The sequence below is a fragment of the Salvelinus sp. IW2-2015 genome, linkage group LG16, assembly GCF_002910315.2.
Source record: "Salvelinus sp. IW2-2015 linkage group LG16, ASM291031v2, whole genome shotgun sequence".
In the NCBI taxonomy this organism is placed as follows: Eukaryota; Metazoa; Chordata; class Actinopteri; order Salmoniformes; family Salmonidae; genus Salvelinus; species Salvelinus sp. IW2-2015.
The window spans coordinates 26,551,059-26,572,267 of record NC_036856.1 but is presented as its reverse complement, the minus strand read 5'-3'; the positions used below and the strand labels follow the sequence as shown (position 1 = coordinate 26,572,267).

The window sequence follows — 21,209 nt, the reverse complement described above, 5'->3', positions numbered from 1 at the left end:
GGGATGGTGTTCTTCGGCTTGCAAGCATCCCCGTTTCCTCCAACATAACGATGGTCATTATGGCCAAACAGTTCTATTTTTGTTTCATCAGACCAGAGGGCAATTCTCCAAAAGTATAATCTTTGTCCCATGTGCAGTTTTAAACTGTAGTCTGGCTTTTTATGTGGTTTTGGAGCAGTGGCTTCTTCCTGCTGAGTGGCCTTTCAGGTTATGTCGATATAGGACTCGTTTACTGTGGATATAGATACTTGTACCGTTTTCCTCCACATCTCACAAGGTTCTTTGCTGTTGTTCTGGGATTGATTTGCACTTCGCACCAAATACGTTCATCTCTTGGAACAGAACGTGTCTCCTCCTGAGGGGTAAGACATCTGCGTGGTCCATGGTGTTATACTTGTGTACTATTTTGTACAGATGAACTGTGTACCTTCAGCGTTTGGAAATTGCTCCCAAGGATGAACCAGACTTGTGGAGGTCTACAATGTTTTTTCTGAGGTCTTGGCTGACTTCTTTTGATTTTCCAATGATCACGAAAAGAGGCACTGCGTTTGAAGGTAGGACTGAAATACATCCACAGGTACACAGATGATGTCAATTAGCCTATCAGAAGCTTCTAAAGCCTTGATGTCTTAACCGACTTGCCAAAATGTATATTTTGTTAACAAGAAATTTGTGGAGTGGTTGAATGACAAGTTTAATGCTCCAACCTAAGTGTATGTAAACTTCCGACTTCAACTGTATACACACACACACACACACACACAAACACACACACACACACACACACACACACACACACACACACAACACACACACACACAACACCACACACACACACACACACACACAACACACACACACACACGTCAAAAGTTTGGCATACCTACTCATTCCATGGTTATGTTATTTTTTTTTTACTATTTTCTACATCGTAGAATAATAATGAAGACATCAAAACTATGAAATAACAAATATGTAATCATGTAGAAACCAAAAAATTGTTAAACAAACCACACAGTCAAAAGTCTTATAAGTGAAATAATATGTCTGTTAACAATTGTCAAAACAAACCAAAATATTTTTTATATTTGAGATTCTTCAAAGTAGCCACCCCTTGCCTTGATGACAGCTTTGCACACTTGGCATTCTCTCAACCAGATTCATGAGGTTGGAATGCATTTGACCTGGAATGCATTTCACTTAACAGGTGTGCCTTGTTAAAAGTTAATGTGTTGAATTTCTATCCTTCTTAATGCGTTTGAGCCAATCAGTTGTGTTGTGACATGGTAGGGGTGGTATACAGAGAGAGCTCTATTTGGTAAAATACCATATAATGGCAAGAACAGCTCACATAAGCAAAGAGAAATGACAGTCAGTCAATACGACACGAAGGTCAGTCAATACGAAACATTTCAACAACTTTGAAAGTTTCTTCAAGTGCATTCGCAAAAACCATCAAGCGCTATGATGAAACTGGCTCTCATGAGGACCGCCACAGGAAAGGAAGACCCATGTCTGATGAGTCCAACATTTTGTTTCATGAGGAATGCTTTTCCAACAGTCTTGAAGGAGTCGCAACACAACTGATTGGCTCAAACGCATTAAGAAGGAAAGAAATTCCACAAATTAACTTTTAAGTGGTTTCTTCATGATCCCATATATGTTATTTCATAGTTTTGATGTCTTCACTATTATTCTATAATGTAGAAAATAGTAAAAATAAAGGAAAACCCTTGAATGAGTAGGTGTGTCCAAACTTTTGACTGATACTGTACATTGTTTTTTAGTTTCAGGCCATGTACTGTAATTTCACTGTTAATCTCGCTTTTTCTGACAGGTTCATTCACAAATGTCTACCTCACGATTAAAAGGCCCCTCTCCATAACTGCGACCCTGAACAGGCTACAAGATGACTTCCAGTATAGGCGGGTGAGTTAGTCTACCAATCTCCTCTTACACTTGAGAGAAATGGATATCCTACCCTACCTGCTCATCTAACTGGTAGCTAGCTGTCTGTCAAATCATCTGTGACTAACAATCTATAAAATAAAACGTTTTTTAAATGTTCTCAATCTGTGCTTTACTTTGCCTGGATTTAGTCGTCATGGTGATTTCAAGCAACATTTGGTGGACCTTTAGGTGTGTGTGACTGACCTGTGTGTGGGTGGACTCAGTGGCTCTGGACCTGTTTTGAGTGACAGCAGGAATGGCCCACCAGCACGGGATCTCCCGCCTTCATCCCAGGATTAGCATGCCGCTCAGCCCTGCTCCGTTTTGAGTGGTTGGTGTTTAATTATTATGTTTATGAAAAAAATAAAAATAATTTACCCCTTTTTCGTGGTATCCAATTGTCTCATCGCTGCAACTCCCGTACGGACTCGGGAGAGGCGAAGGTCGAGAGCCGTGCATCTTCCGAAACACAACCCAACCAAGCCGCACTGCTTCTTGACACAATGCCCACTTAACCCGGAAGCCAGCCACGCCAATGTGTCGGAGGAGACACTGTACCGTGTCAGCGTGCACTGCACCCAGCCCGCCACAGGAGACGCTAGTGTGCAATGGGACAAGGACATCCCTGCCGGCCAAACCCTCCCCTAACCCAGACGACGCTGGGACAATTGTGCACCGCCCCATGGGTCTCCCTGTCATGGCCGGCTGCGACAGAGCCTGGACTTGAACCCAGAATCTCTAGTGGCACAGCTAGCACTGCGATGCAGTTCCTTAGACCACTGCGCCACTCGGGAGGCCATGGTTGGTGTTTTTACTCTTCCCCTGATGTGTGTGTGTGTGTGTGTGTGTGTGTGTGTGTGTGTGTGTGTGTGTGTGTGTGTGTGTGTGTGTGTGTTGTGTGTGTGTGTGTGTGTGTGTGGTGTGTGTGTGTGTGTGCCGTCTCATGTGACAGAGGGGGCCAGCCAGGGGCTGGGGCTTCTGTCGGCACCACTGAACTCCCCTTTACTGTCATTAGAGCAGGGGAGGCAGGGGTGCGGTGGGTGGTCAGTAGAGAGTATGGAACATGACCTCATGCTGAAGGAGGGCTTAATTTGGCCAATCAAAGGCAAAGTTTCCTAGAAGGAGAAGTTGGGTTCCTAGAAGTACCCAGCTGAGTTTATGGCTGTTATTCACTATGGAGAGTATACTCATTCCCTCCTGGCAGGGATATACTATACCTTGCCAGGTCGTCATTGTAATAAGAAGTTGTTCTTAATGAACTTGCCTGGTTATCTCTTTACACTCATACCCGTATACGGGTTAAATTAGAGGTTGACCGATTAATCGGAATGGCGATTTAATTAGGGCCGATTTCAAGTTTTCATCACAATCGGTAATCGGCATTTTTGGACACCGATCATGGCCGATTACATTGCACTCCACGAGGAGACTGCGTGGCAGGCTGACTACCTGTTGTGAGTGCAGCAAGGAGCCAAGGTAAGGTGCTAGCTAGCATTAACGCATCTTATAAAAAACATCAATCTTAACATAATCACTAGTTAACTACACATGGTTGATGATATTACTAGTTTATCTAGCTTGTCCTGCATTGCATATAATCGATGCGGTGCCTATTAATTTATCATTGAATCATAGCCTACTTCGCCAAACGGTTATTTTAACAAGCTCATTCGCGAAAAAAGCACTGTCGTTGCACCAATGTGTACCTAACCATAAACATCAACGCCTTTCTTAAAATCAATCACAAGTATATATTTTTGTTATATGGGATGAAAATTGATTTAATTGTGATTTTTGCTAATGGTCTACACAAAATACTCTGTCAAAGTGGAAGAATAATTCTAACAAAAAATATGAAAAATAAAACACATATCTTGAGACAATACATGTTAGAAACACCTTTGGCAGCGACTACAGCTGAGAATATTTTAGGATATGTCTCTAAGAGCTTTGCACACCTGGATTGTACAATATAAAATTGTTCAAGCTCTGTCAAGTTGGTTATTGCTAGAATGCTATTTCCAAGTCTTGCCATAGGTTTTCAAGTTGATTTTAAGTCAAAACTAACTAGGCCACTCAGGAACATTCAATGTCATCTTGGTAAGCAACTCCAGTGTAGATTTGGCCGTGTGTTTTAGGTTATTATCCTGCTGAAAGGTGAATTTGTCTCCCAGTGTCTGTTGGAAAAAAGACTGGACCAGGTTTTCCTCTAGGATTTTGACTGTGCATAGCTATATCCTGCTACTTTCTATCCTAAAAAAAAACTCCCTTTCCGATGACAAGCATACCAATAACATGATGCAGCCACCACCATGCTTGAAAATATGAATAGTGGTACTCAGTTATGTGTTGTTGGATTTGCCCCAAACATAACGCTTTGTATTCAGGACAAAAAGTTACTCTGTAATTTAGGTTAGTATTGTGGAGTAACTACAATGTTGTTGATCCATCCTCCTTTTTTTTCATATCACAATCATTAAACTCCGTTTTAAAATCGCCATTGGCCTCATGGTGAAATCCTGAGCAGTTTCCTTCCTCTCTGGCAACTGAGGTAGGAAGGACGTCTGCATCTTTGTAGTGACTGGGTGTATTTATACATCATCCAAAGCCTAATTAATAACTTTACCATGCTCAAACGGATTTTCAGTGTCTGCTTTTTTTTTTTTTTTTGAATTCAACCATCGGTGCCCTTCTTTGTTAGGCATTGAAAAACCTCCCTGGTCTTTGGTTGAATCTGTGCTTGAAATTTACTGCTCGATTTGAGGGACCGTACAATTATTTTTATGTGTGGGGTATAGAGATGGGCTAGTCATTCAAAAATCATGTTAACCACTATTATTGAACACAGAATGAGTCCATGCATCTTATGTGATTTTAAGCACATTTTTACTCCTTAACATTTCCGCTTGTAATTTATCATATTTTTTAAAATGTTCTACAAAGACAATTCTACTTGACATTATGGGCTTATTGTGTGTATATCAGAGACACAAAATCAAAATGTAATCAATTTGAAATTCAGGCTGTGACACAACAACATTTAGAAAAAGTAAAGAGAATACTTTCTGGAGACACCAGTTAGACCTCTCACTCAAAAAAAGAAATGTTGTCTTATTTTGCACCTACCCCAAATTTGCCATGAATATTCTTATGTTACTGAATGTATCCGGAGTATTGTCAGATTTCGTTATCAACAAATGCAATGAAAGTACAGCAAATGTAAAATGCATATATAATCAACAGTGTAATGTTTGGATTCAGTCTTGGCAGATGAACTGTTTTGTCCTCACCTTTTAGTCTAATCATTTTCCCATAATCTCCAAAATGTTCCCCTTGAAATTGCTGCCATGATTATGCATATGCTTTCCATATTTCTTCTGTAAGAAACATTTCAATTTAGCCCTATTCATATAGGACAACTCCAGCAAGTGTACGGGGTTGAATAGAGGTTAGAACATTTTTAAATCCATTTACTTATTCACATTAGCTGCTACTTAAAGGAATAAATGGTGAGGATTGAAAACAAACTGCACAACCGCTATAGAAATACCCTTTGTCAAAAGTCCTTTGTTAGTTTTGTGTAAGGTATGTTGATAGTTTAGCAGGGGTGTCAAACTCATTTTCCCTGTGGGCTGCATTTGGTCTTCACTGAGGTTGAGGGCCGCACATAATATTGATATTCCCTCMCGGTCAAAACGTGCAAAAAATTGTTCTCTATCAATCGCTTCTGGAATTTTCTACGTTCCCTGACTGTCTAGCTTTCGTTTCAGTGACTAATAGCAAGCTGGACAGAGTGATGAGACTATAAATGTAGGTCCATTATTTCTACACAGTTTCGATATGGTTTTTGTCATTTCATTGTCGATTTGAGATTGTTTTTCTGTGGAAAATTTACAAAAACAAGATTGAAATGGGCCTTGAGTTTGACACGTGGTCTAAGGCATGTTGATGGCAATTGTGTAAGTATGTTTTGTGTGAGCAGGGCCTGTTGCTCATTGTCCCTTGGAGAATAGGGTTTTGTTGCCACACCCATAGAGCCCTTAGGTCTTCTGTAGCTCTGCCTCCTGTAAGGCAGAGGTTAGAGCTGACGAACACTATTACCACCATCTTAAATACACAATCCTCAGGCTTTACATGGCATCATATTAAAACACTGGCAGCTTTAGGTGGCCTAATCTAATTGTGTGCTATGGGTGGAATTTCATTTGGTCATGTGGCATCTTTAAGGGCATGTTGTTAAAGCTCTGATACCTCCAGGGAAGGGGAATGTAATAAGAAAGTTCTTCTTTCTGTCCATATCAGTTCACATTTCTCCCGAGTCCCATTCTCATATGAGAGCAAACACCATTAGGGTAAATGATAAGCCAGAGCCTGACTGTACTTATCTATCTTTGGCTTGGTGTGGGATGTACAATAGAGCTGGGATGATAAACCCAAAATTACCCACACCGACATTGCCCTCTTACCGGAGCAGTTTGCTTAGGTCGGTCATTTTCAGTGATTTTTCTACACAAAGTTCCTGCACATATTTTTTTGTTCTAAAACTATTATTTGGCCAACAGTGATCGCTCCCTCTCCCCACTGTGCGCACAGAGGAGGGAGGGATGCTTTCTGATAAGCACAAGCATATGACCATTGCTCCAAATGCAATTGCGGGACAGACTGTTTTCAAAGGTACTACTGTTTATTTCTCACCTCTTAATATTGAGTTCATGCCACCACTTTACAACCGGAGTATGGTTTTGATYTGCCCACGGAGCGGAGTGCACCATTTGCGCTGAATAGGCTTACATCAAGTAGCCTAGGCCTAGTACTGGATAGTTTTGTTGGACATTACATTTACTGATAGCCATATAGGCTAATTAATAAAACAATCTAGCAACAAGATCATATTTAGAGTTAGCAATCTAGCTAAGTGTTTTGAGTTCTCACTTCCACACGTGGTGAATAATATAGCTTAGAACAGGGGTGTCAAAGTCATTCCATGGAGGGCCTAATGTCTGCAGGGTTTTGGTCTTTCCTTTTAAATAAGCCCTAGACAACCAGGTGTGGGGAGTTCCTTACTAATTAGTGACCATAATTCATCAATCAAGTACAAAGGAGGAGTGAAAACCTGCAAACATCTCAGCCCTCCGTGGAATAAATTTGACACCTGTGGCCGAGACCAATAGGCGCGGGCAAATTAATCTCTGAAGACCTCAAAACAAATCTGATCATTCTGGATCCTATTTTGACAGGTTGCACATCAAAATATCAATAATGCATTCCCTGGAAGTAATTTACATTTTCTATCATAGTATAGCCTATCTCAGTTACTTGTCTTGGCACAACAACAAAAAACTGCCACTAATGGAAAGTAGGCCTAATTGTCAATAAAAAAAAATATATATAAATAAATACGTTATTAATATATATATATATATATATATATATATATATATATATATATATATATAGATCATTGTATTTATCACTATCAAGCAAAATAGTTACATTTTATCATATTACTTTTGGTCCATATCGCCCAGCACATGGTTGTTGTTTGTTTACTCTTCATTACTGTATTTGTTGTTTGCTATTAAACTATTGTGTTTCTACATTGTTGACTTTAATGGGTTTGTCTAAAAATAGCATTGGTGAGTGTAATTGAAGCTTATTTGTTTGAAGTAGCCCTGGGGTAAAAAAACACAAGCACCACATTATTCTCATGCTCACACAGCATGCACAGAAACGCATGAAGGCAAATTAGGCACAGATTCACACATACAGAAAAGCGTGCCAGTATATGTCATTCCACAGAATGTCATAGGCTCAGATCAGCACCCCCCCCACCACTCCAAGGACTCTTGGTTAGTGGTCCATTAATTATTGTTCAATGAGAAGTGTGCAGTGAAAATAGACCTTGGAGGGAGCAACCTTGAGGGAATCTTATTTGAGTCAGAAAATTATGTTCATATGACAGGGAAGATATAGAAAACCTGCCAGAGAACATATCCAACGGACAATCTCTTAGGAAAAAAGACAAAGTAACTGATGTTGGCACAAGATGGAGGGAAAGTTGGAGCATAACTAACAAAATTACAGTTTAAGAAAATATAGGCTTAATCCAGTATAAACTAATGTATGGAATTTATTATACATGAGAGAATTCATAAATTCTACAGCACAACTGCAGAGTCATGTCTTAAGTGTAAAGCAAATAATGACTGAATAATCCATGCTTTCTGGGAATGCTATAAAGTCTGGAAGTTGTGGGCAGCGCTAGAAAATTGGCTGTCAGAAGTATTACAATGTAAATGTACTTTTAATCTGTCTGCCTGCATATTTTAAGACATTTGCCTATGGGTGTGTATTCAGTGCTTGACTTGGGCCGGAGCTGTCCGGAACACCATACTGGCACTTTCAATTTTTTGGGAATTGCATACCGGCTCCTCTATAAAAATAAAGTAGCCTTTTGCTGGCCCAGATTCACACACCCTGGCAAAAAAGGTTGATCAAAGTGGAATGAAGGCGGGATCTTCATTGAATAGCAATGAAGAGTGGGCATTCATTTCCTGATGTACGGTTTGTTCAAGTTTATTTGCGTTAGTCTGTTCGAGATTGCACTGATAAAAAATGTGCCAGATGAGGGTCAAATGAGGGTTTGTAAAGTCAGGAAAAGTCATGGAAATTAGTTTCATAATTGTTGTTAATGTAATTCATGAAAGCACATATCAGCCATTATCGGAATGGCCCTTCAGTACATGTCTGGTGCTGCGTGTGTGCAATTTCAAAGATTTTACTGAGTTAGAGTTCATATAAGGAAATCAGTCAATTTAAATAAATTCATTAGGCTATGGATTTCACATGACTGGGCAGGGGCGCAGCCGTGGGCCTTGGAGGGCATAGGCCCACCCACTGGAGAGCCAATCAGAATGAGTTTTTCCCCATAAAATGTATTTATTACAGTTATAAAAACTTAGCACACYCTTGGCATTCTCTCAACCAGCTTCACCTGGAATGCTTTTCCAACAGTCTTGAAGGAGTTCCCACATATGCTGAGCACTTGTTGGCTGCTTTTCTTTTACTCTGCGGTCCAACTCATCCCAATTGGGTAGAGGTTGGGTGATTGTGGAGGGCAGGTCTTCTGATACAGCACTCCATCACTCTCCTTCTTGGTCGAATAGCCCTTACACAGCCTGGAGGTGTGTTAGGTCATTGTCCTGTTGAAAACAAATGATTGTCCCACTAAGCGCAAACCAGATGGGATGGCGTTTCACTGCAGAAAGCTGTGGTAGCCATGCTGGTTAAGTGTGCCTTGAATTCTAAATAAATCACAGACAATGTCACAAGCAAAGCACCATCACACCACCACCTCCATGCCTTACGGTGGGAACCACAGATGCGGAGTTCATCCGTTCACCTACTCTCTCACAAAGACACAGAGGTTGGAACCAAAAATCTCAAATTTGGACTAATCTGACCAAAGGACAGATTTCCACCGGTCGAATGTCCATTGCTCGTGTTTCTTGGCCCAAACAAGTCTCTTCTTATTGGCGTCCTTTAGTAGTGGTTTCTTTGCAGCAATTCGACCATGAAGGCCTGATTCACGCAGTCTCTGAACAGTTGATGTTGATGTGTCTGTTACTTGAACTCTGTGAAGCATTTATTTGGGCTGCAATATCTGAGGCTGGTAACTCTAATGAACTTATCCTCTGCAGCAGAGGTAACTCTCTTGGTCTTCCTTTCCTGTGGGGGTACTCATGAGAGCCAGTTTCATCATCGCGCTTGATGGTTTTTGCAACTGCACTTGAAGAAGTTCTTGAAATGTTCTGTATTGACTGCCCTGCATGTCTTAAAGTAATGATGGACTGTCGTTTCTCTTTGCTTATTTGAGCTGTTCTTGCAATAATATGGACTTAGCCCTATTTGGTAAAAGACCATCTTCTGTATACCACCCCTACCTTGTCACAACACAACTGATTGGCTCAAACGCATTAAGAAGGAAAGAAATTTTGCACATTAACTTTTAACAAGGTACACCTGTTAATTGAAATGCATTCCAGATGACTACTTCATGAAGCTGGTTGAGAGAATGCCAAGAGTGTGCAACGCTGTCATCAAGGCTAAGGGTGGCTACTTTGAAGAATCTCAAATACACATGTTTTTTTGGGGGGGGGTTACCACATGATTCCATATGTGTTATTTCATAGTTTTGATGTCTTTACTATTATTCTACAAATAAAGAACAACCTTTGAATGAGTAGGTGTCCAAACTTTTGCTTTTGATCTGTCCGTTTCGTCTGTCCGTCGTCTACTTAGACATCTTGCTTTGAAGTAGCCTACCTTATCCATTTGATCCCTGATTTATTGAATGAAGAAATCATTTTATAAAGACAAAAGTATTTGGTTGTGACGCTGAAAAAGTCAAGCCTGCACACCCAGGAGCTCTCCTGATGGAGGGTTGACCACATGTTGATAACATGTGACTAACAGTGCAGTTCTAAGTGCCTTGATCAACGGCAGGAGTTGGTATATCTACATGGGATCAGACAAAAGTTTCCCAGTGTCAATAATGTTTACTTTTTCATGTAGGCTATAATAAGTCATGAAAATATGGTTCAACGTATAGAGGTCTATATAGCCTAATGCAATTTGTGAATTTCGGTGAACATAGTCTAATGTACCGACTTGGAAAAAGACAGCTCCTGCAATTCTTCCATCCCAAGTCAAGCACTGGGTGTAGTGAGATACGCAATYGGCTGGACGATTCTCTTCTCATCTTGAAAAAACTTGGAAGTCAATCAATCTGCCATAATTGACACAATGGAAAAAATCTAATAATTTATTATTGGGATAGCATGGGTGGTTTGTATCTGGAGTGTATTAAAAAAAACTATGACAAATATATATATATATACAGTGGGGAGAACAAGTATTTGATACACCGCTGATTTTGCAGGTTTTCCTACTTACAAAGCATGTAGAGGTCTGTCATTTTTATCATAGGTACACTTCAACTGTGAGAGACAGAATCTAAAACAAAAAATCCGAAAATTCACCATTGTATAATTTTTAAGTATTTTAATTTGCATTTTATTGCATGACATAAGTATTTGATACATCAGAAAGCAGAACTTAATATTTGGTACAGAAACCTTGTTTGCAATTACAGAGTTCATACGTTTCCTGTAGTTCTTGACCAGGTTTGCACACACTGCAGCAGGGATTTTGGCCCACTCCTCCATACAGACCTTCTCCAGATCCTTCAGGTTTCGGGGCTGTCGCTGGGCAATACGGACTTTCAGCTCCCTCCAAAGATTTTCTATTGGGTTCAGGTCTGGAGACTGTCTAGGCCACTCCAGGACCTTGAAATGCTTCTTACGGAGCCACTCCTTAGTTGCCCTGGCTGTGTGTTTTCGGGTCGTTGTCATGCTGAAGACCCAGCCACGACCCATCTTCAATGCTTCTTACTGAGGGAAGGAGGTTTGTTGGCCAAGATCTTCGCGATACATGGCCAAATCCTCCTTCTCAATACAGTGCAGTCGTCCTGTCCCCTTTGCAGAAAAGCATCCCAAAGAATGATGTTTCCACCTCCATGCTTCACGGTTGGGATGGTGTTCTTGGGGTTGTACTCATCCTTCTTCTTCCTCCAAACACGGCGAGTGGAGTTTAGACCAAAAAGCTCTATTTTTGTCTCATCAGACCACATGACCTTCTCCCATTCCTCCTCTGGATCATCCAGATGGTCATTGGCAAACTTCAGACGGGCTGGACATGCACTGGCTTGAGCAGGGGGACCTTGCGTGCACTGCAGGATTTTAATCCATGCCGGCGTGGTGTGTTACTAATGGTTTTTTCTTGAGATTGTGGTCCCAGCTCTCTTCAGGTCATTGACCAGGTCCTGCCGTGTAGTTCTGGGCTGATCCCTCACCTTTTCATGATCATTGATGCCCCACGAGGTGAGATCTTGCATGGAGCCCCAGACCGAGGGTGATTGACCGTCATTTGAACGTCTTCCATTTTCGAATAATTGCGCCAACAGTTGTTGCCTTCTCACCAAGCTGTTTTTCTATTGTCCTGTAGCCCATCCCAGCCTTGTGCAGGTCTACAATTTTATCCCTGATGTCCTTACACAGCTCTCTGGTCTTGGCCATTGTGGAGAGGTTGGAGTCTGTTTGATTGAGTGTGTGGACAGGTGTCTTTAATACAGGTAACGAGTTCAAACAGGTGGAGTTAATACAGGTAATGAGTGGAGAACAGGAGGCTTCTCAAAGAAAAACTAACAGGTCTGTGAGAGCCGGAATTCTTACTGGTTGGTAGGTGATCAAATACTTATGTCATGCAATAAAATGCAAATTAATTACTTAAAAAATCATACAATGTGATTTTCTGGATTTTGTTTTAGATTCCATCTCTCACAGTTGAAGTGTACCTATGATAAAAAGTACAGACCTCTACATGCTTTGTAAGTAGGAAAACCCTAAAAATTGACAGTGTATCAAATACTTGTTCTCCCCCACTGTATATATATAATATATATACTTAAAAAGCATGTAGAGTCTGTAATTTTTATCATAGGTACACTTCAACTGTGAGAGACGGAATCTAAAAACAAAATCCCGAAAATCACATTGTATGATTTTTTAAGTAATTCATTTGCATTTTATTGCATGACATAAGTATTTGATACATCAGAAAAGCAGAACTTAATATTTGGTACAGAATCCTTTGTTTGCAATTACAGAGATCATACGTTTCCTGTAGTTCTTGACCAGGTTTGCACCACACTGCAGCAGGGATTTTGGCCCACTCCTCCATACAGACCTTCTCCAGATCCTTCAGGTTTCGGGGCTGTCGCTGGGCAATACGGACTTTCAGCTCCCTCCAAAGATTTTCTATTGGGTTCAGGTCTGGAGACTGGCTAGGCCACTCCAGGACCTTGAGATACTTCTTACGGAGCCACTCCTTAGTTGCCCTGGCTGTGTGTTTCGGGTCGTTGTCATGCTGGAAGACCCAGCCACGACCCATCATCAATGCTCTTACTGAGGGAAGGAGGTTGTTGGCTAAGATCGCAATACATGGCCCCATCCATCCTCCACTCAATACGGTGCAGTCGTCCTGTCCCCTTTGCAGAAAAGCATCCCCAAAGAATGATGTTTCCACCTCCATGCTTCACGGTTGGGATGGTGTTCTTGGGTTGTACTCATCCTTCTTCTTCTCCAAAACGGCGAGTGGAGTTTAGACCAAAAAAGCTCTATTTTGAATCATCAGACCACATGACCTTCTCCATTCCTCCTCTGGATCATCCAGATGGTCATTGGCAAACTTCAGACGGGCCTGGACATGCGCCTGCTTGAGCAGGGGGACCTTGTGTGCGCTGCAGGATTTTAATCCATGACGGCGTAGTGTGTTACTAATGGTTTTCTTTGAGATTGTGGTCCCAGCTCTCTTCAGGTCATTGACCAGGTCCTGCCGTGTAGTTCTGGGCTGATCCCTCACTTCCATGATCATTGATGCCCCACGAGGTGAGATCTTGCATGGAGCCCCAGACCGAGGGTGATTGACCATCATCTTGAACTTCTTCTATTTTCTTCTATTTTCTAATAATGCGCCAACAGTTGTTGCCTTCTCCCAAGCTGCTGCTATTTTCCTGTGTAGCCCATCCCAGCCTTGTGCAGGTCTACAATTTTATCCCTGATGTCCTTACACAGCCTCTGGTCTTGGCCATTGTGGAGAGGTTGGAGTCTGTTTGATTGAGGTGTGTGACAGGTTCTTTATACAGGTAACGAGTTCAAACAGGTGCAGTTAATACAGGTAATGAGTGGAGAACAGGAGGGCTTCTTAAAGAAAAACTAACAGGTCTGTGAGAGCCGGAATTCTTACTGGTTGGTAGGTGATCAAATACTTATGTCATGCAATAAAATGCAAATGAATTACTTAAAAATCATACAATGTGATTTTCTGGATTTTTGTTTTAGATTCCGTCTCTCACAGATTTTGAAAGTGTACCTATGATAAAAATTACAGACCTCTACATGCTTTGTAAGTAGGAAAACCTGCAAAATCGGCAGTGTATCAAATACTTGTTCTCCCCACTGTATATATATATACATACACACACACACACACACACAAAAGTATGTGGGCACCCCTTCAAATGAGTGGATTCAGCTATTTCAGTCACACCCGTTGCTGACGGTGTATAAAATGAAGAACAGAGCCATACAATCTCCATAGACAAACATTGAAAATAAAATGTACTTACTGAAGAGCTCAGTGACTTTCAATGTGGCACCTTCATAGGATGCCATCTTTCCAACAAGTCAGTTCGTCAAATTTCTGCCCTGCTAGAGCCAGGAGCAACAACGGCTCAGCCGCGAAGTGGTACAGGATGCTCACAGGATGAGACCAACAGGTGCTGAAACATGTAGCGTGTAGAAATCATCTGTCCTCTGTTGCATCACTCACTACCGGGTTCCAAACGGCCTCTGGAAGCAACGTCCGCACAAGAACTGTTAGTCGGGAGCTTCATGAAATGGATTTCCATGGCCGAGCAGCCGCACACAAGCCTAAGATCACCATGCGCAATGCCAAGCGTCAGCTGGAGTGGTGTAAAGCTTGCCGCCATTGGACTCTGGAGCAGTGGAATCGTGTTCTATGGAAAGATGAATCACGCTTCACCATCTGGCAGTCCAACAGACGAATCTGGGTTTGGCAGATTTTTGCCCCAAAGCATATTGCCAACTGTAAAGTTTGGAGGAGGAATAGTTCCAATGAAGGGAAATCTTAACGCTACAGCATACAATGACATTCTAGACAATTATGACCTTTCAACTTTGTGGCAACAGTTTGGGGAAGACCCTTTCCTGTTTCAGCATGACGATGCCCCCATGCACAAACAGAGGTCCATACAGAAATGGTTTGTCGAGATCGGTTTGGAAAAACTTGACTGGCCTGCAAAGAGCCCTGACCTCAACCCCATCGAACACCTTTGGGATGAATTTCGAACGCCGACTGCGAGCCAGGCCTAATCGTCCAACATCAGTGCCCGACCTCACTAATGCTGCTGTCACTGAATGGAAGCAAATCCCTGCCGCAATGTTCCAACATCTAGTGGAAAGCCTTCCCAGAAGAGCGGAGGCTGTTATAGCAGCAAAGGGGGTACCAACTTTATATTAATGCCCATGATTTTGGAATGAGATGGTCGACAAGCAGGTGTCCATATGCTTTTGGTCATGTAGTGTATATAAAAACTATGTAGATGGTTGGAAGGACTGAGGAGCACGGTGACCGCTCACCTGGACCTGAGGAAAGTGCACCTGAAAATCCACGCATGCAAACAGACAGACAAGCAGTTAATTCTGTTCTTGGAGGTGTGTATTGACATTTACTGGGTGTACACACTTATATACACACAGCTACATGCATACTGGCACGTACACAACACCATAGGCTACAATAGGTCACATCCATGCTGACACTACTTCAGGATTATTATTTTCTAACTGCAGGCAGAACATTAGCAATGCCACTTGTCAAGGTTCTAATAATGACCATCTGACCTACATGTTAGTGATGTCAGTCCTAGTCTGCTGAGTAAGCAAAAGGTTCTGCCTTCCAAGGAAAATTAGTTGCATTCCTGGTCATTCTGCCTCAATACCAGCTGAGTCATCGAGCATGGGCTCCGTCTAAATTTAGACTATGCTTCGCACTGCCCTCTACGGACCGGGCTGGGGTAGCAGTCTGACCAATGCTATCTGCACCAGTGTTTTGGCCCGAAATAAAAATGGTTGGTTGTTTGTTTTTCAGGGATGACGCCAGCAGTATCTTTGATGGGTTAATGGAAGAAGATGAAAAGGACAAAGCAAAACGGTGAGGTCTTTATGAGCTCAAGCACTACATTAAAGACAACTCTGTACGTAAGCTTAGTTTGATCATATTAAATCACATTTTATTTGTCACATGCGCCGAATACAACAGGTGCAGACCTTACAGTGAAATGCTTACTTACAAACCCTGAACCATCAATGCAGTTTTAAGAAAATACCTAAAGAAAAAGTAATAGATAAGAATAACAAATAATTAAAGAGCAGCAGGAAATAACAATAGCGGGGCTATATACATAGGGTACCGGTACAATGTCAATCTGCGGTGGCACCGCTGTTGAGGTAATATGTAGATGTAGGTAGAGTTATTAAAGTGACTATGCATAGATAATAACAGAGAGTAGCAGCAGCATTATGGGTAGCCATTAGATTAGCTGTTCAGGAGTCTTATGGCTTGGGGGTAGAAGCTATTTTGGAGCCTCTTGGACCTAGATGTGTGGTAGCAGAGAYAACAGTCTATGACACGGGTGGCTGGAGTCTTTGACAATTTTTAGGGCCTTCATCTGACACCGCCTGGTATAGAGGTCCAGGATGGCAGGAAGCTTGGCCTCTGTGACGTACTGGGCCGTACGCACTACCCTCTGTAGTGCCTTGCGGTCAGAGGCTGAGCAGTTGCCATACCAGGCAGTGATGAAACCCATCAGGATGCTCTCGATGGTGCAGCTATAAAACCTTTTGAGGATCTGAGGACCCATGTCAAATTTTTTCAGTCTCCTGAGGGGGAATAGGCTTTGTCGTGCCCTCTTCATGACTATCTTAGTGTGTTTGGACCATGATAGTTTGTTGGTGATGTGGACACCAAGGAACTTGACACTCTCAACCTGCCCCACTGCAGCCCCGTCGATGAGAATGAAGGCGTGCGCGCTCCTTCTTTTCCCGTTAGTCCACAATCATGTCCTTTGTTTTGATCACGTTGAGGAAGAGGTTGTTGTCCTTGCACCACACGGTCAGGTCTCTGACCTCCTCCCTATAGGCTGTCTCATTGTTTTTTTGTAAAAAGAAAAATGTTAAAAATGTTACCCCCTTTTTCTCCCCAATTCCGTGGTATCCAATTGTTAGTAATTACTATCTTGTCTCATCGCTACAACTCCCGTATGGGCTCGGGAGAGACGCAGGTCGAAAGCCATGCGTCCTCCGAAACACAACCCAACCAAGCCGCACTGCTTCTTAACACAGCGCGCATCCAACCCGGAAGCCAGCCGCACCAATGTGTCGGAGGAAACACCGTGCACCTGGCGACCTTGGTTAGCGCGCACTGCGCCKGGCCCGCCACAGGAGTCGCTGGTGCGCGATGGGACAAGGATATCCCTACCGGCCAAACCCTAACCCGGACGACGCTAGGCCAATTGTGCGTCGCCCCACGGACCTCCCGGTCACGGCCGGCTGCAACAGAGCCTGGGCACGAACCCAGAATCTCTGGTGGCACAGCTAGCGCTGCGATGCAGTGCCCTAGACCACTGCGCCACCCGGGAGGCCGGCTGTCTCATTGTTGTCGGTGATCAGGCCTACCACTGTTGTCATCAGCAAACTTAATGATGGTGTTGGAGTCGTGCCTGGCCGTGCAGTCATGAGTGAACAGGGAGTACAGGAGGAGGCTTAGCACACACCCCTGAGGGGCCCAAGTGTTGAGGATCAGCGTGGCGGCTGTGTTGTTACCTACCCTTACCACCTGGGGGCGGCCCGTCAGGAAGTCCAGGATTCAGTTGCAGAGGGAGATGTTTAGTCCCAGGGTCCTTAGCTCAGTGATGAGCTTTGAGGGCACTATGGTGTTGAACGCTGAGCTGTAGTCAATGAATAGCATTCTCACATAGGTGTTCCTTCTGTCCAGGTGTGAAAGGGAAGTGTGGAGTGCAATAGAGATGGCATCATCTGTGGATCTGTTGATGTGGTATGCAAATTGGAGAGGGTCTAGGGTTTCTGGGATAACGGTGTTGATGTGAGCCATGACCAGCCTTTCAAAGCATTTCATGGCTACAGACATGAGCGCTACGGGTCGGTAGTCATTTAGGCAGGTTACCTTAGTGTTCTATGGGACTATGGTGGTCTGCTTGAAACATGTTGGTATTATAGACTCAGACAGGGAGAGGTTGAAAATGTCACTAAAGACACTTGCCAGTTGGTCTGCACATCCTCAGAGTACACGTCCTGGTAATCCGTCTGGCCCTGCGGCCTTGTGAATGTTGACCTGTTTAAAGGTCTTACTCATATCGGCTGCGGGGAGCATGATCACACAGTCGTCTGGAACAGCTGATGCTCTCATGCAAGTTTCAGTGTTACTTGCCTCGACGCGGGCAAAGAAGTTATTTAGCTCGTTTGGTATGCTCGTGTCACTGGGCAGCTCTCGACTGTGCTTCCCTTTGTAGTCTGTAATAGTTTGCAAGCCCTGCCTCATCCGACGAGCGTCTGAGCCGGTGTAGTACGATTCGATCTTAGTCCTGTATTGATGCTTTGCCTGTTTGATGGTTCGTCGGAGGGCATAGCGGGATTTCTTATTAGCTTCCGGGTTAGAGTCCCGCTCCTTGAAAGTGGCAGCTCTACCCTTTAGCTCAGTGCGAATGTTGCATGTAATCATTGTGTTGTTTTTGTTAGAATCTTAGTATGTGTATTCTTGTTTCTCATGTACAACCCTCCAGAGTGTCCCGTAACAAGTCTGAGAAGAAGCGCAGAGACCAGTTCAATGTCCTCATCAAGGAGCTGGGTACCATGCTGCCAGGCAACACCCGGAAGATGGACAAGTCCACCATCTTACAGAAGAGCATCGACTTCCTGCGCAAGCATAAAGGTAAGGACCTCTCCTCCTCCTAGCCCTCGGATATCAACATGTCTGGAAGAATAGGAACATTTCTGTGTTTTTACCAAGCTGTCTGAGTATTTCACATCAGTTACTCCCCCATCTGTGTTTCTGTCAGAAATAGCTGCGCAGTCAGAGTCGAGTGAGATCCGACAGGACTGGAAACCTCCTTTTCTTAGTAATGAAGAGTTCACACAGCTGATGCTGGAGGTCAGTGGCACTTGACACACTGAAAGTACAGTAGTTTGCACATCCTTTCACTAAGAAGTATCTAGAAAGAAAGGATGTCAGTCCAAGGATATCAGTAGCAACATTCTGTACTGTTTTTGTAGTTAACTGAAGAAGGTTGACAACGAAACGTCTGTGAATTTTTTCCCCTGCCTGCTGTGTAAGCAAGAAAACCCCCCCACCCTTTTTGGTTTAACGCACCAAGGACTATTCAAGTTCAAGGTTGAGCGCAATGGTACCTGTTTTCTACATAGTTCACTTTCTCACATTCTATTTTGCAAGTAGATGGTGTTTTAACACACTGTTTTGTATCTGCTAGGCATTAGACGGCTTCTTCCTAGCAATTATGACAGATGGGAACATAATCTATGTCTCAGAGAGTGTTACATCTCTACTAGAACATCTTCCTGTAAGTATTCACTCCATACATATACATGAGTTAAGGTTGACATCCATGACCAAGGATTACATACATGTGTGTGTTTGTTTCAGTCTGACCTGGTGGATCAGAACCTGTTGAACTTCCTGCCCCTGGTGGAACATTCAGACGTGTATAAAGCCCTGTCATCTCACATACTGGAGGGAGAGACGCTAACACCAGAGTATCTCAAGAGTAAGTACTGGAGCTGTTTAGTAGTTTCTATCATGTTCATGGTCTAAATGGCCTATGTCAAGTCAATTTGGCCACAGCATGCCATGAGCAGATGATTTGTTTCAGAACTAGATGAGTTCATTTAAACCAAGTCTATCAAATGGTACTCTGCTTTATTGTATGATTTAATTTGTTTTCAGCGAAAAACCAGTTAGAATTCTGTTGCCACATGCTCCGAGGGACGATTGACCCCAAAGAGCCTCCTGTGTATGAGTATGTTAAGTTCATCGGAAACTTCAAGTCCCTGAATAATGGTAAATTTTCATTATATTGATGTAGGAAAAWATTTGGCTTTGAATGTAGTACACAAGTAGCTGGTCTGTATTTGGTTTGTGACCATAAATGCACTTAGACTGACCAAAAGSCAACAATGACTAAGTTGTAATTTTCCCTTTCTCCTATAGTGCCTAACTCAACTCGAAATGGCTTGGAAGGGGTGATCCAGCGGTCACTCCGGCCCGCTTTTGAGGACCGAGTCTGTTTCATAGCAACTGTGAGATTAGCCAAACCACAGTTTATCAAGGTAAGACAATTGGAATTCTAGAGACTTATATATCACAGACTGCATATTTCGGTAGCTAGGTAACCAAGTATATCTAATGTTGTACTGTAAAGTCTTCTTAGTAGGAGCACTGTACTAAGTGCAGTGCAGGTTCTTTGTATGAGATGTAAACCTCTAGTTTTTCCTCACTCACCCCACAGGAGATGTGCACTGTTGAAGAACCCAATGAAGAATTCACCTCTAGACACAGCTTAGAATGGAAGTTCCTCTTCTTGGACCACAGGTAATGTGTGCTGTCTATATCCATGTCTGTGTGTGCTTACTTGCCAATGTCATGCAAGAGAGAGTTAGCCTCTAGCTGTGTGAGACTCAGCACAGCAGTCAGAACACAGTCCCAGTGAGAGTGTGTTTGGGTCAACTCTGTTAGCTGGCTGCTGTGTTCTATATCTGGGCCAGTCAGTCGGCTTGCTCTCTAGAGGAGACAGCTCTGAGTCTCAACCGTTTAGGAGCAACAGCACTAGATTGAGTACTTAGTGTTTCACTGCTACTGAAAACCTCTATTATACGAACCTTTGTAGACACTATGTCCAGAGGGTAATACAATGCTTTGTATGGGTTTTTAATGTGTTATTACTGCTTAAAAGGCTGAGAAACTGTATATCATTGTATTTGAATGGGTTATGTTGTCACATTAATAACATTGCTTGTTTATCTCCCCAGGGCTCCGCCCATAATAGGTTACCTGCCGTTTGAGGTTCTGGGTACATCTGGATATGACTACTACCACGTAGATGACCTGGAGACACTGGCCAAATGCCATGAACACTGTGAGCCATTTTTTTGTCGCATTTGTGTATTTTGTAAGTGCACATTTTATGAGTGTGTTTTACTGTCCCATGTACAGATCTGTGACATCATCTCTCTCCTCTCTCTCTTTTGCTGTGTTCTGCAGTAATGCAGTATGGGAAGGGGAAATCGTGCTACTACAGGTTTCTCACCAAAGGGCAGCAGTGGATCTGGCTCCAGACCCATTACTACATCACCTACCACCAGTGGAACTCCAGGCCCGAGTTCATTGTCTGCACGCACACTGTCGTCAGGTGAAGATCGACTAATCACTAAAAAGGATATTCATATGCATATCTCACAACAAGTATCAATGTGTCAGTCATACTACATATAACCAGCAGTATTGCATTGATATCCTAAACACTATCA

General features: G+C 42.8%; 1 pseudogene; it reads left to right on the top strand.

Moving 5' to 3' along the window:
• LOC111975703 (circadian locomoter output cycles protein kaput-like) overlaps nucleotides 1-21,209 on the top strand; it is a 56,810-nt pseudogene that overhangs the window by 22,456 nt on the left and 13,145 nt on the right.